Source organism: Acinonyx jubatus, chromosome A1 (genome assembly GCF_027475565.1).
Source record: "Acinonyx jubatus isolate Ajub_Pintada_27869175 chromosome A1, VMU_Ajub_asm_v1.0, whole genome shotgun sequence".
NCBI lineage: Eukaryota > Metazoa > Chordata > Mammalia > Carnivora > Felidae > Acinonyx > Acinonyx jubatus.
In genome coordinates this window covers 204852112-204865239 of record NC_069380.1, presented here as the reverse complement: position 1 = coordinate 204865239, position 13128 = coordinate 204852112, and the positions used below count along the sequence as shown (strand labels likewise).

At 38.2% G+C, this 13128-nt stretch overlaps 1 protein-coding gene across 3 annotated transcripts in view; it reads right to left on the bottom strand.

The window, feature by feature from the left end:
- Window positions 1-9068, bottom strand: part of FYB1 (FYN binding protein 1) — a 166492-nt gene extending 157424 nt beyond the window's left edge. The window contains exon 1 of one of the 3 annotated variants that reach the window (XM_053201301.1): window positions 8533-9068. The gene's annotated coding sequence lies outside the window, so the exon portion shown is untranslated. Of the gene's footprint in view, window positions 1-1403; window positions 2117-8532 lie in introns of those variants that run through there. The other 2 variants (XM_053201290.1, XM_053201297.1) reach the window with 2 other exon arrangements.
- Between the last annotated feature and the right edge of the window lie 4060 nt (window positions 9069-13128).

Genomic DNA, 13128 nt, shown 5'->3' with positions numbered 1-13128 from the left:
TGTTGGCAGAAGGCCTTGAAATGGAGACATTCTTTAGCTTAACCAGAAAGCCTTTTATCTACTATGTGCTGAAACAGAGTTTTTTTTTTTTTCAGTGCAGGTACAGTGTAGGGTCTAAAGCAGTGGTTTTCAACCTGGTTGCCCATTAAAATCACCCGGAATGTTTTAAAAAATCCCAGTTTTCTGGCTTCACCCCAGACCATCAAATCAAAATCTCTAAGTTTGAGACACAGTCATCAGTATTTTTTAGTTTCCAGGAAATTCCATGTTGTAGGCAAGCCTGATCTCCAAAAGGACGAACAGATGACTCATGCCAGCAAGATGGTGAACAGCTCACCAGGCAAGCCTTGCAGATAGAAATGATCTTGATGTTCTGACATGGTTTACTACTAAGTTGAACAACATATTTTCACCATGCAGTACACAATAATTACTTATTCTTGGTCATTCCATGATTTTCCTCTCTGTACCAGTAAGTTGGACAAAAATTGTATCATGAACAGAAATCTAGAAATTTCCCTCAACGATGTAGCAGACTGGACAAGTCTCTGATTAAGAGGACTTTGAATTTCAATTCATTCATTCGAATTCCATTTCAATTTGTACTTATTTCCAAATGATAATTAAGGTAAATTTTAGTTGTTATTGACATAAATTCAGCAGTCTGTCAAAAACATATGTTTAAGAGACGTAATTTGACTAAGAAAATAAAAGGTAAGGGCTGAAGCTCCCAACCATAACTCATAGTCCACCAAGGAGTTTTAATTTTTTTACTTAAAATATATTTCAAGTATCACATATGTGAGTATATTTCCTGTGAAGTGAATTAAGGACCGAAGGCCCTGAGCAGGAAGGTGAAACAGGAAATGCAATAAAGATGACGGACAATATAGAGATACCATCTAAAGAAGATAAAGTTCTATTTTCCTGGTATGGGCACTGCAATTATTTCTGCTAGTGAAGGGCAGAAGTAGCTCAGAGGATGCAAGTCGTTAGAATTCTTTAAATACTTAAGCATGCATTCTCTTTTCATAAAGTTGCATCCCACAGGACAGTTTTTGTTCAGGCAATGGTAAAATGAGTCTGCCATTTTGGTATTCATTGAAGGTGATGGCTAGGGGGAGACAGTGAGGCCCAACAATGTGGGGTGGGTCACAGAAACCAGCTTCAGTTTTCAAAGTCAATTTACAAGATGATGGAGGGAAATAGCACTCACAAATTTAGCTAACACTACTTACTGATTATTATTTAAAAGCATTGTCAGTGTTGTCTCTATCAGTTTCTAAAAGGAGCATGGTCAAAGTGGTTAGCAGAGAGGGTTACAATTACTTACACTCTTACACAATTTCAGCTTTATAACCTGAATGGCTAACATGTTAGAGAAGAAACAAATGACTACTTACTTTATGTGCTCAACACGAACATGCCAGGACAAGAGCCTGAGATAGGAGAACAGAGGGATGTTGACTCTCACCTCTTCCAGGAAGCCTTCTCTTCTGCATACTCACTCTTCTCCCTCTTTTTCTGGCCTCCTGCAGACTGCACCACAAAATGAAGCTCTTGGATATGTCTGCCTTTTATGGTTCTCCCATTGTATCGGCTGCATTAAGTTTGGCTCCCTAATTAGATTTCCAACTCCTCCAGTGCGAATTTATTTGCATACTTCCTTCCGTCATCCTGAGATCCTAAGGCAACTTGGATTTTTCTAAACCTGTTTTTTGGGTTCATGGGTTCCTTTCAGAATCCGATAAAAGCAGTGTACAGTATGCACACTAATTCTGCATGCGTACAGCCTCCCCTGAAACCCATTGCCTAAGAGAAGCTGTAGGAAAACTCAGGGCCAAAATATCATCAGACACTAGGAGATGGTCGCTACATGGCTGCTCTGTGATGATGAAATTAAAGCACAGAAAAGCTAAGTGACCCATCGAGTTTCCAAACTGGGAAACTGGTCAGCTAAAAAATTTCATTACTTTGTAAACTTGTCTCTTTCGAACAGCATGCATTTGAGCTTGCCAGCAAAGAACAACTCGAACTCACAAAATAGATTCATAGAAATTCAAGGAAATTCTAGTCTCCCTGTTTGGCTAGATATGGAACAGCCAAGTGGAAAATAGCAGGAAGAAAGTGGGATAAGAACAGGCATGTTTAAAAAGGGTGTGCAGGAGGAAATGGGCAGTTCCTTGATTTGGCTTATTTCTCTTTCACTTTTTGTTTTGAGAACAAAATGCATTTTCATTCTTGTACTTTATATTTTTGATGAAAACAGGCTTTAACCCATTCAGAACATTAATGCTCTGGAAGAAGTAACTAATCAGCTTTAGTAAAAAAATGAACTTATTCTTCAACAGAAAAGGAGTTCCCACTATATTTCAACAGGATGAGTAAATTGTATTTAAATTCAAGAAGAGCAGGAAAGAATTTTCTTTACAACTTAAACCCAACCCCAGACAAACGTTTACTGATCTCTAAGACAACTACTGAAACAGGACGATGGAGAAATAATCTAAGCTTTATTTAAGGGGTGTTTTATCAAACCAACTAACTTGGAAAGCAAAGAGACAAAGAATAAAGTTTATAGAATTGTATGTTATATATTAGTTTACTTATGATTTCCTTTTGCTATTTTGGCTATAATTTTTATCTTACGCTTTCTTGGGCTCTGGGGGCTCATAAGGCTCTTCAGGGTCTGTTGAGTCTTGTTTTCTATTCATGGCTCTTCCTATTCTCTTTTCATGGCTTCTCACCTCTTCAGTCCTTATATAGTCTTCTGGGGTGGCATCTAAGTTGTAATCCTATTATCTCACTAGGTCTCCAAGACAAAGAAATTCAACTGACATCATCAAATTGCACACTCTCGTTGGGTCGATCATTGGGCTTGATCATTTGTTAGTAATAATCTGAACTTTAATGAATGAAACAAAGGTCATACATGAAAAATTGATCTATTTCTCCTTTTGTCCTTTCTCATTCTTTCATTCATTCCAGTTTCCTTCCCCATTATTAGGATAGGCCAGAAAAGTTGGAAAATGAACAGATGTGCCTTGGGATTTCACAGACTCAGAAAAGATGACAAAGGGGAAAATAAATCTCTTTGCTATTCCTTGAGTTTGTATTATTTCCCACTGTCAGTTGATTGCAGGTATGAATATATGCACTCATTTTCCTAGTTTGTTGTCTGTTTAATTTTAAAATAAGAATATTTCCATTTTGGTATAGAATAAATATTGGTGAAGCTTTACATTCTTTTTTTTCTTTTTTAAAATACCTTATTTAACAAAGTAGTATTTGTCAGGCAAGAAGACTACCTAAATACAAAATTATCTGTCCTAATATAAAATTAGTCAGACCTGGGTGTAACCTAGTGACAATTTTTCTTTTGATCAGAGGAATATAAATGTTTCCATTTTAAATTCTATAGTATCATTTGGAAATCAATACTACTGTTTAGTAATGTTATAAGGAGGACTTAAGAGTATCTATAATGTAGCTATGAAACAAATTTATTAGAACATAATTTGTGAAATGATTCAATGTCATCCTGACCACCTTCTTCTTTTTCTTTTTTAGTCCCTTGTAGGCTGATGGACTCTATTAGGCTAGGTTAAAAAATATCACTGATCAATAAATACTGGGAAAACTAGATATCCAGAAAGCAAAAGAATGAAGCTGGAACCTTACCTTATACCATATAAAAAGTTAACTCAAAATGGATCAAAGACCTAAACATAAAACCATAAGGTCCTAGAAGAATAATAAACATAAAACCATAGGGTCCTAGAACAATAAAGAACAATATGCTGGAAGATATTCACTAAGTGAAATAGATGCAAAAGAACAAATGTTCTGATTCCACCTCTATAAGGAGCCTGAAATAGTCAAATTCAGAGACAAAGGATAACAGTGGTTATCAGGGCAGAGAAGGAAGGGAATGGAGAATTACTGTTTACTAGGTGCAGAATTTCAGTGTGGTATGATGAAAAGTTCTGCAGATGGATAGTGGTGGTGTTTGCGCAACAATGTAAATATACTTAACACCACTGAACTGTACATTTAAAAATGGTTAAAATGACAACTTTTATGTTGTGTATTATGTCACAATAAAAAAAAAAATAACTCCTCTAAAAAAAAAAAAATCACCGAGCCCACTAATTATTTAGAGGCAAGTACTAAGCCATTTTGTCATAAAACCTTATTCTTAGTTTTCAGATTTAATCTTCTTGGCTTTTTAAATATCATAAGTTAGAGTCACAGTCAGAAGGATTTGTATCAATAGCATTGCATGATAACAATAGCAACAGCTACTGTTTATTGTTTGTCTATAAAGGGCAAAGGTCATTATATGCATTACCTCAATAAATTAACCCAAAAATCCTATGAAGGGAATATTATCACCCCTGGGCATATCTTGGGTTTGGAGGTTTAGTAACTTGTCTCTTGTTAAAAAGCCACACCACTCCCTTCTCTTGAACCATTTCCCTGCTGTTAGCATGGTAGTGGGTAATGAGCATGAGGTGTGGATGGAGAGGTTGGGGGGCTGGGGATGAGCAAAGAGATAGATGTTTGTGAATTCATTATATATGTGTGCCTGTGTGTGACTAAGAGAGAATACTTTCATTTCCTTTAAAATAAACCTAAGGGGAGCCATTCAAAGGGCCCTGGGGAGACAGTGGTGTAAAGCCAGGGTAAGGATGTTGACCCACACCTCAAACACTTATTAGTTGGCAGGTATATGTTGCTGCCTACCAGGTGATCAGTAGAATGAATAAGCTACCTGAATTTTGAGTATAAAAAGGGATAAGTGTAAAAACATAGTGATTCTCTGAAGCTTCTTTTCCCATTGGGCCCAAGGGAATATGAGTGCCCATCCAGTCTTCTTGATAATGGCTGGAGTTCAAGGTAATAATCAGAATGTATGGCCTGAGCTTCAGAGCGCTGTTTCCCCCCTGTGTTCCTTTCCTTGAATTTGTGGTGTGCTCCCTCAGTAAATACGTGGGGGTGGGGATATACCATGCTCCGTCTGCCTGAATCAGGTGATACTATGCCCCATCCGTGTGCCTGGACTAAGCTATGCCTTTCCTTCTCAGGAGTCTGCTTTCTCACAATCACAATCCAGGCTGAGCCAAGTAAGGCCTGCCTGGCTGCCTGAGGTCCCTATCTCTCCCAGTTTCTGGTGATTCTTCCCCAGTTAATTCTAGAGACTTTCTTCTAGGAGCTGATGCCTATTGGGTAGTTTCTGGTGTCTCAATGGTGCACCCTGCTGGAAATGCTTTACCAGATAAGTCACTTTTGAAGGGAAGTTGGAGGATCTCAGGATCTACAGGGAACCTGCTCTCCCCCGCCCCCAACCATTTCCAATAGAAGGGGCTCTGACAAATCATTAAGCTGACCCTAGGGAGTCTGGTTGGGGCTCAGCTCATTTGTTGTTTGACATTTATAATTCACAAGAGTGCAAGGAATTCTCAGTAGTTACTATGATAATTCCACTTAATCCAGATTCTCTGCAGCAGAAATCCTCTCAACAGTAGAATTATCTAACAGCTGAGTTCAGTATTTGCACGCATTGTACAAATTCTAATTCGTTCTGATTCACCTAGATTCTGGGGATAGGGAACAGGCATTCTTTTGAGCTCCCATGGCTATTTTCATATTCTTTAAAAAAAAATTTTATAATTTAATTTTTTAAAAAGTTTATTTATTTATCGAGAGAGAAAGAGAGAGCACAAGCAGAGGAGGGACACTGAGAGAGGAAGAGACAGAGAATCCGAAGCAGGCTCTGTGCTATCAGTGTGGAGCCCTATGTAGGGCTCAAATCCACATGCTGTGAGATCTTGACCTGAGCCAAAATCAACAGTCTGATGCTTAACTGACTGAGACACCCAGGCACCCTATTTTCATATTCTCATGGGCCTGGAACTTCTATTTTTAGAGCTCTAGCTCCATATCACACCAGCATATTAAAATGTGTCCCATATCCCAATAACATGTTTTCTTAGTGGTTTAAAAATTTTTTTCAAAAATTATTTTTAAAAGTTTTGGTTTTGAAATTATTTGCAAATAAATAATTTATTTACCATGATCTTTCAGTAGGTATGTGCATTCTGAATTTGTGCAAAGTGAGAAAAACTAACAAATTTATTTATAAATGCTGGAAACGTTTATGAACAATAACAATGGAGTTGACATGACCATATTGTTTATGTTTATTAAATATTTATAAATTTTGATTTTACTTTTTCCTTTGTATTTTGAGTATTTATTTTATTTTATTTTTTTTTAGGAGAGGGAGTATGTCAGACTTTTTCAAAAGCTCTGAGGCCCTAAGGACCACACTATATAATGGATAAAATCATAAAGTCAGTTCCCTTAATCACTTTCTTACGTGGGCAGCCTTACCTTATACAATTCATAAGGTTGGGTATTAAGTTGGGCCGTATGAAATTGCTGGGTATTTGTTTTTTGTGGGTTTTGTTTTGGTAAAATAAAGTAAAATGGCTGAACAAGAGGCAATTTCACATGATGTCGCTTAATTGTTTTTGGTAACGAAAACAATACACTTCTCCCCTCAGAAACCTAAACTGGAGAGCTAAAACTAACAGTAGCAGAGTGTTATGCCCGCAGTAATTACTCAGTAAATTATCTGCTGAGTGAATGCACGTAGATACCAATCAATGACCCAACAAGAAGCAACTACGTACACCAGAGTGAAATTGCATGTTACGAACTTAGGGTAATGGAACTGGTGGAACATATTAATCATACGAAGCCCTTTGGCAATTACTTTAAAAACCAACACTCTCTTTTTAATTTAATTTTGTTTTGTTAGCAAGAGATTGGCATTGCCTGTGGGAGAAAGCGGTTCAGGCATAGTTCACTGCTGACTCCTGATCCAGGAATGAAAAATGGAAACATCATAGGAGTTTAAGGAGGAAAAGAAGCATTGTGGATCTGAGAGGAGATTTCAGAGGCCAATAACATGTTCATGTTGCTTTTCATTTGGCAGTAAGAACTATCTCCAGGGGCAGGATCCTTAATTGGGAAGTCCTGGTGGTTTTACTTTCCTATGATCCCAGGGAAGCCAATAGATTTATTTATTTGTCTTTTGGCTGGCAAGCCTGGAGAAAGCAAAGAATTATCAAATCTTAATGATTAATGAGACTTCAACTTTGGGTCCATCCATCTATCCATCCATCCATTTATTTATCCCATTATCTGTTGTTACCATTATGTGCCAGATACTGTCTAGGTGCTGGAAATAGAATGGGGTTTAAACTATAAGACACATTTCCAAACTAAAGGGATACTCATCCTGTGTAGGAAGATTAAATGTCACTATTTCTGGAAAAGCAAAGGGAAAGTGCTCAGGGAGCATAGATAGAGAACGGATTCCTTGGGAAATTGGAGATTTCACTGGAGAGATGTTAATTGTTCTGGGTCCAGAATAAAGGTTTATGACCTCGGCTATAGATTAGAGCAACCAGAGGATAGAAGGAGAAGGGGAAGAAGAAGAAGAGGAGGAGGAGGAGGAGGAAGGGGAGAATAGGGAGGGGAAGGAGGGATGAGGAGGAAAGAAGAATGAAGAGGAGGAAGAGGAGGAGAAGGTGAGAGAGAAGGAAAGAAAAAAGAATCATGCTCCAGGAAGGATCCACCACAAAGGTTCTGGTTTAATTGGCTTAAATGGACATGTGTTTTGTTTTTGGTTTTGGCCTAAGCTAACCAGGTAAATCTAGTGAGGATTAGGTTGAGAACCACTGGTCCGGAAGGAGTAGAAACACACAAGGTGAATGAAGGAGGTGGGGGAGGGGGGGTGGATTGGTTAAGGGAGAAGAAAGTTGGACAGCACTCTGCTTTAAGTATATAGTATGTTTAAAAAAGGTGATGTTTGGGAGGAGCCAAGTTGGTGGAACAGCATGGAAGTTTTTTGTTTGTTTGTTTTTTAACGTTTATTTATTTTTGAGACAGAGGGAGACAGAGCATGAGCAGGGGAGGGGCAGAGAGAGAGGGAGACACAGAATCGGAAACAGGCTCCAGGCTCTGAGTGGTCGGCACAGAGCCGGATGTGGGGCTCGAACTCACGGACCGTGAAATCACGACCTGAGCCGAAGTCAGATGCTTAACCGACCGAGCCACCCAGGCGCCCCAGCATGGACGTTTTTTGTGTCTCACATCCATGAAATACAACTAGACCAACACTAAACCATCCTACACACCTAGAAAACTGACTGGAGGATTAACACAGCAATCTACACAACGTGAACCACAGAATTCAACAGATACGCAGCACGGAGAAGTGAACTTGGGGAGTGAGAAGGTGCAGGAAGGGAGGTGCTTTTGTGAGTGGAGAGAGGACGGAGACGTGGGGGTAGAATACAGGAAAAGCACCCCTCCCCAAAAGCAGCTGGAGAGAAAGTGGAAAATTCAAAACAGCCGCAGGGACTGAAGTAAAAAGGGAGAAAGGAGAAAGGAGAGGGTTTAAATTCCATTAAGACTGTAAACAAGGGGAGCGCAGTCTGCAACTCCACAGCTCGATACCTGGCGGTGCTCTGGTGGGAAGGGCGAATCCCCAGGAACAGAGTGGGGTCTGGGAGGTTCTCAAGCCACACGGGGAAAAGCGGTTCCACTGCTGGAAGGACATTTGGTAGAGACTGTTGAAGCCACCTGGTCCCAGCAGACCCTAAAAAATGGCCACATTCGCTGGTGCTGGAACAAGGTCATTAAGGGTGAAGCCTGGTACCAGATGTGTGTTGTGATTTTCCATAATCCCTGAGATGCTGCTGCTACAGTTTCTCGCAAACATTTTCTGGGGCGGGCTGGCATGTGGCTGTAGTCTTGGGGCACCAGCAGCAGCAGGGTCCAGCAAGCGTTCCTGGGTGCAGCCAATATTCAGCCATTGCTCAGTGAGACCCTCCTGCAGAGGGGTGGAACGGGTCAAAGCCGCAGTCCTTCACAAGTAAGGGGCCGGGGAAAACAGCCGCATCTGAGACAAAACCTGGGAGAGAGGTACTGCCTGGGGCCTGGTCACGGAGAGTGGAAAAGTGGAGAGTGGAAGAGAACTGAAGACGGGGGACTAGTGCGCGATTGCTGACCCGGAAGAACAGACTGGGTGGCTGAGTGGCGCCATTTTTCACGCTCCCGCGCATGCGCATGCGCACTGACGAGAACCACAAAAATACAAAAATCCACCCCAGTAGGCTAGCAGCGCCATCTAGTGGAGAACGGAGCCATACACTGAGCTCCGCCCAACTGGGCGGACTTTGCTCTCAGGAACACAAGTCTCACCACCACCGGCTTAGTTAAGGACTATAAAGTGCTACATAGACTGACTTCTAGGGAAAAATGAAATAATTTTAGTCCTACTTCAATCTGTTAGCAGGTCCATCTATTCAATTTTCTTTTTTTTTTTCTCTTTTCACTTTTTCTTGAATACAGAAAGAGAAAAAACTCATTTTTATTTTCAATTTTTATTAAAAACATTTTTCTTTAATTTTTATTACTATATTTTTTACTTTTGTATAAATTTGTTCAAATTCCATCATTTTGTTTTAGTCTACTTCAGTGTATTCAACTTTTCAAATTTTCAAATGATTTCCTTTTCTTTCTTTTTTTCCTCTTTTTTGTTTCTTTTCTTTTTCTTGAATGCAGAAAGAGAAAAACTTCATTTTTACTTTCAATTTCTATTAAAAATATTTTTCTTTAAATTTTTACTATATATTTTGCTTTTATGTAAATTTTTTCAAGTTCTATTTACTTCCATCATTTTATTTGAGTCTACTACAGTGTATTCACTTTTTCAAATTTTCAAAAGATTTCCTTTTTTTCTTTTTTTAAATCTTTTTTCTCTTTTTCTTTTCTTTTCTTTTTCTTGAATACAGAAAAAGATTCATATTTATTTTTAATTTTTATTAATTTTCTTTAATTTTTTGCTACTTTATTCTTTATTTTTGTGTATGTTTTTTCAAATTCTATTTTATTCCCATCATCTCATTTTAGTCTACTTCAGTGTATTCCTTTTTTTAATTTTTTTTTCAACGTTTATTTATTTTTGGGACAGAGAGAGACAGAGCATGAACGGGGGAGGGGCAGAGAGAGAGGGAGACACAGAATCGGAAACAGGCTCCAGGCTCTGAGCCATCAGCCCAGAGCCCGACGCGGGGCTCGAACTCCCGGACCGCGAGATCATGACCTGGCTGAAGTCCGACGCTTAACCGACTGCGCCACCCAGGCGCCCCAGTGTATTCATTTTTCAATTTCTCAAATGATTTCCTTTTTAAAATTTTTTTAAATTTTATTACTTTTTCTTCCCCCCCTTTTTTTCTAATCTCTAAAACCACTTTCAACACCCAGACAAAACACACCTAGAATCTAGCATCATTTATTTGATTTTTGTGTGTATGTGTGTGTTTTTAATTTTTTAATTTTAATTCTTTTTAATTTTAATTTTTTTAAATCTTAATTTTCCTACCTCATTAATTCCTTTTTTCCCTTCAAAATGACAAAACGAAGGAATTCACCCCAAAAGAAAGAGCATGAAGAAACGACAGCCAGGGATTTAACCAACACAGATACAAGCAAGATGTCTGAACCAGAATTTAGAATCACGATAATAAGAATACTATCTGGAGTCGAAAATAGATTAGAATTCCTTTCTGCAGAGATAAAAGAAGTAAAAAATAGCCAGAATGAAATAAAAAATGCTATAACTTAGCTGTAATCGCAGGTAGATGCAGTGGTGGCAAAGATGGATGAGGCAGAACAGAGAATCAGCGATATAAAGGACAAACTTACAGAGAATAATGAAGCAGAAAAAAAGAGGGAGATTAAAGCAAAAGAGCATGATTTAAGAATTAGAGAAATCAGTGACTCATTAAAAAGGAACATCAGAATCATAGGGGTCCCAGAAGAGGAAGAGAGAGAAATAGGGGTAGAAGGGTTATGTGAGCAAATCATAGCAGAAAACTTTCCTAACCTAACACAAACTTCAAAATCCAGGAGCACAAAGGACCCCCATTAGATTCAACAGAAACTGAACATCAAAAGACAGACCTAGCCACAGAAACTTGGCAGGCTAGACCAGAAAGGAGTGGCAGGGTATATTCAGTGTGCTGAATCAGAAAAATATGCAGCCAAGAATTCTTAATCCAGCAAGACTGTCATTCAAAATAGAAGGAGAGATAAAAAGTTTCCCAGACAAACAAAAATTAAAGGAGTTTGTGACCACTAAACCAGCCCTGCAAGAAATTTTAAGGGGGACTCTCTGAGGGGAGAAAAGATGAATATGTATATATATATATATATGTACATATATATATACACATACATCTATATATATACACATATATATGTACGTATGTACGTATATATATACGTATGTATGTGTGTGTGTATATATATATATATATATATATATATATATATATATTCTAAAAGCAACAAAGATTAGAAAGGACCAGAGAACACCACCAGAAACTCCAACTCTACAAGCATCATAATGGCAATAAATTCATATCTTTCAGTACTCACTCTAAACGTCAATGGACTCAATGCTCCAATCAAAAGACATAGGGTAACAGAATGGATAAGAAAACAAGATCCATTGATATGCTGTTTACAAGAGACCCACTTTAGACCTAAAGACACCTTCAGATTGCAAATAAGGGGATGGAGAACCAGGTATCATGCTAATGGCCAATAAAAGAAAGCGGGAGTAGCCATACTTATATCAGACAATCTAGAATTTAAAATAAAGACTGTATCAAGAGATGCAGAAGGGTATTATATCATAATCAAAGGGTCTTTCCACCAAGAAGACCTAACAATTCTAAACATTTATGTGCCAAATGTGAGAGCACCCAAACATATAAATCAATTAATTACAAACATAAAGAAACTCATCGATAGTAAGACCATAATAGTAGGAGACTTCAACACCCCACTCACAGCAATGGACAGATCATCTAATGAAGAAAATCAACAAGGAAACAATGGCTTTAAATGACACACTGGACCAGATGGCCTTAACAGATATATTCAGAACATTTCATCCTAAAGCAGCAGAATATACATTCTCCAGTGCACATGGAACGTTCTCCAGAATAGACCATATACTGGGACACAAATCAGCCCTAAGTAAGTACAAAAAGATCGAGATCATACCGTGCATATTTTCTGACCACAACGTTATGAAACTCGAAATCAACCACAATAAAAAATTTGGAAAGGTAACAAATACTTGCAGGCTGAAGAACATCCTACTAAAGAATGAATGGGCTAACCAAGAAGTTAAACAGGAAATTAAAAAGTATATGGAAGTCAATGAAAATGATAACACCACAACCCAAAACCTCTGGGACACAGCAAAGGCGGTCATAAGAGGAAAGTATATAGCAATCCAGGCCTTCCTAAAGAAGGAAGAAAGACCTCAGATACACAACCTAACCTTATGCCTTAAGGAGCTGGAAAAAGAACAGCAAGTAAAACTCAAACCCAGCAGAAGACAGGAAATAACAAAACTAGAGCAAAAATTAATGCTATCAAAACCAAAAAAAACCCAGTAGAACAGATCAATGAAACCAGAAGCTGGTTCTTTGAAAGAATTAACAAAACTGATAAACCACTAGCCAGTTTGATCAAAAAGAAAAAGGAAAGGACCCAAATAAATAAAATCAAGAATGAAAGAGGAGAGATCACAACCAACACAGCAGAAATAAAAACAGTAATAAGAGAATATTATGAGCAATTATATGCCAATAAAATGGGCAATCTGGAAGAAAAGGACAAATTCCTAGAAACATATACACTACCAAAACTGAAACAGGAAGACATAGAAAATTTGAACAGACCCATAACCAGGAAGGAAATCGAATTATTAATCAAAAATCTGCCAAAAAACAAGAGTTCAGGGCCAGGTGGCTTTCCAGGGGAATTCTACCAAACATTTAAGGAAGAGTTAACACCTATTCTCTTGAAGCTGTTCCAAAAAATATAAATGGAAGGAAAACTTCCAAACTCTTTCTATGAAGCCAGCATTACCTTGATTCCAAAACCAGACAGAGACACCACTAAAAAGGAGAACTATAGACCAATTTCCCTGATGAACATGGATGCAAAACTTCTCAACAAGATATTAGC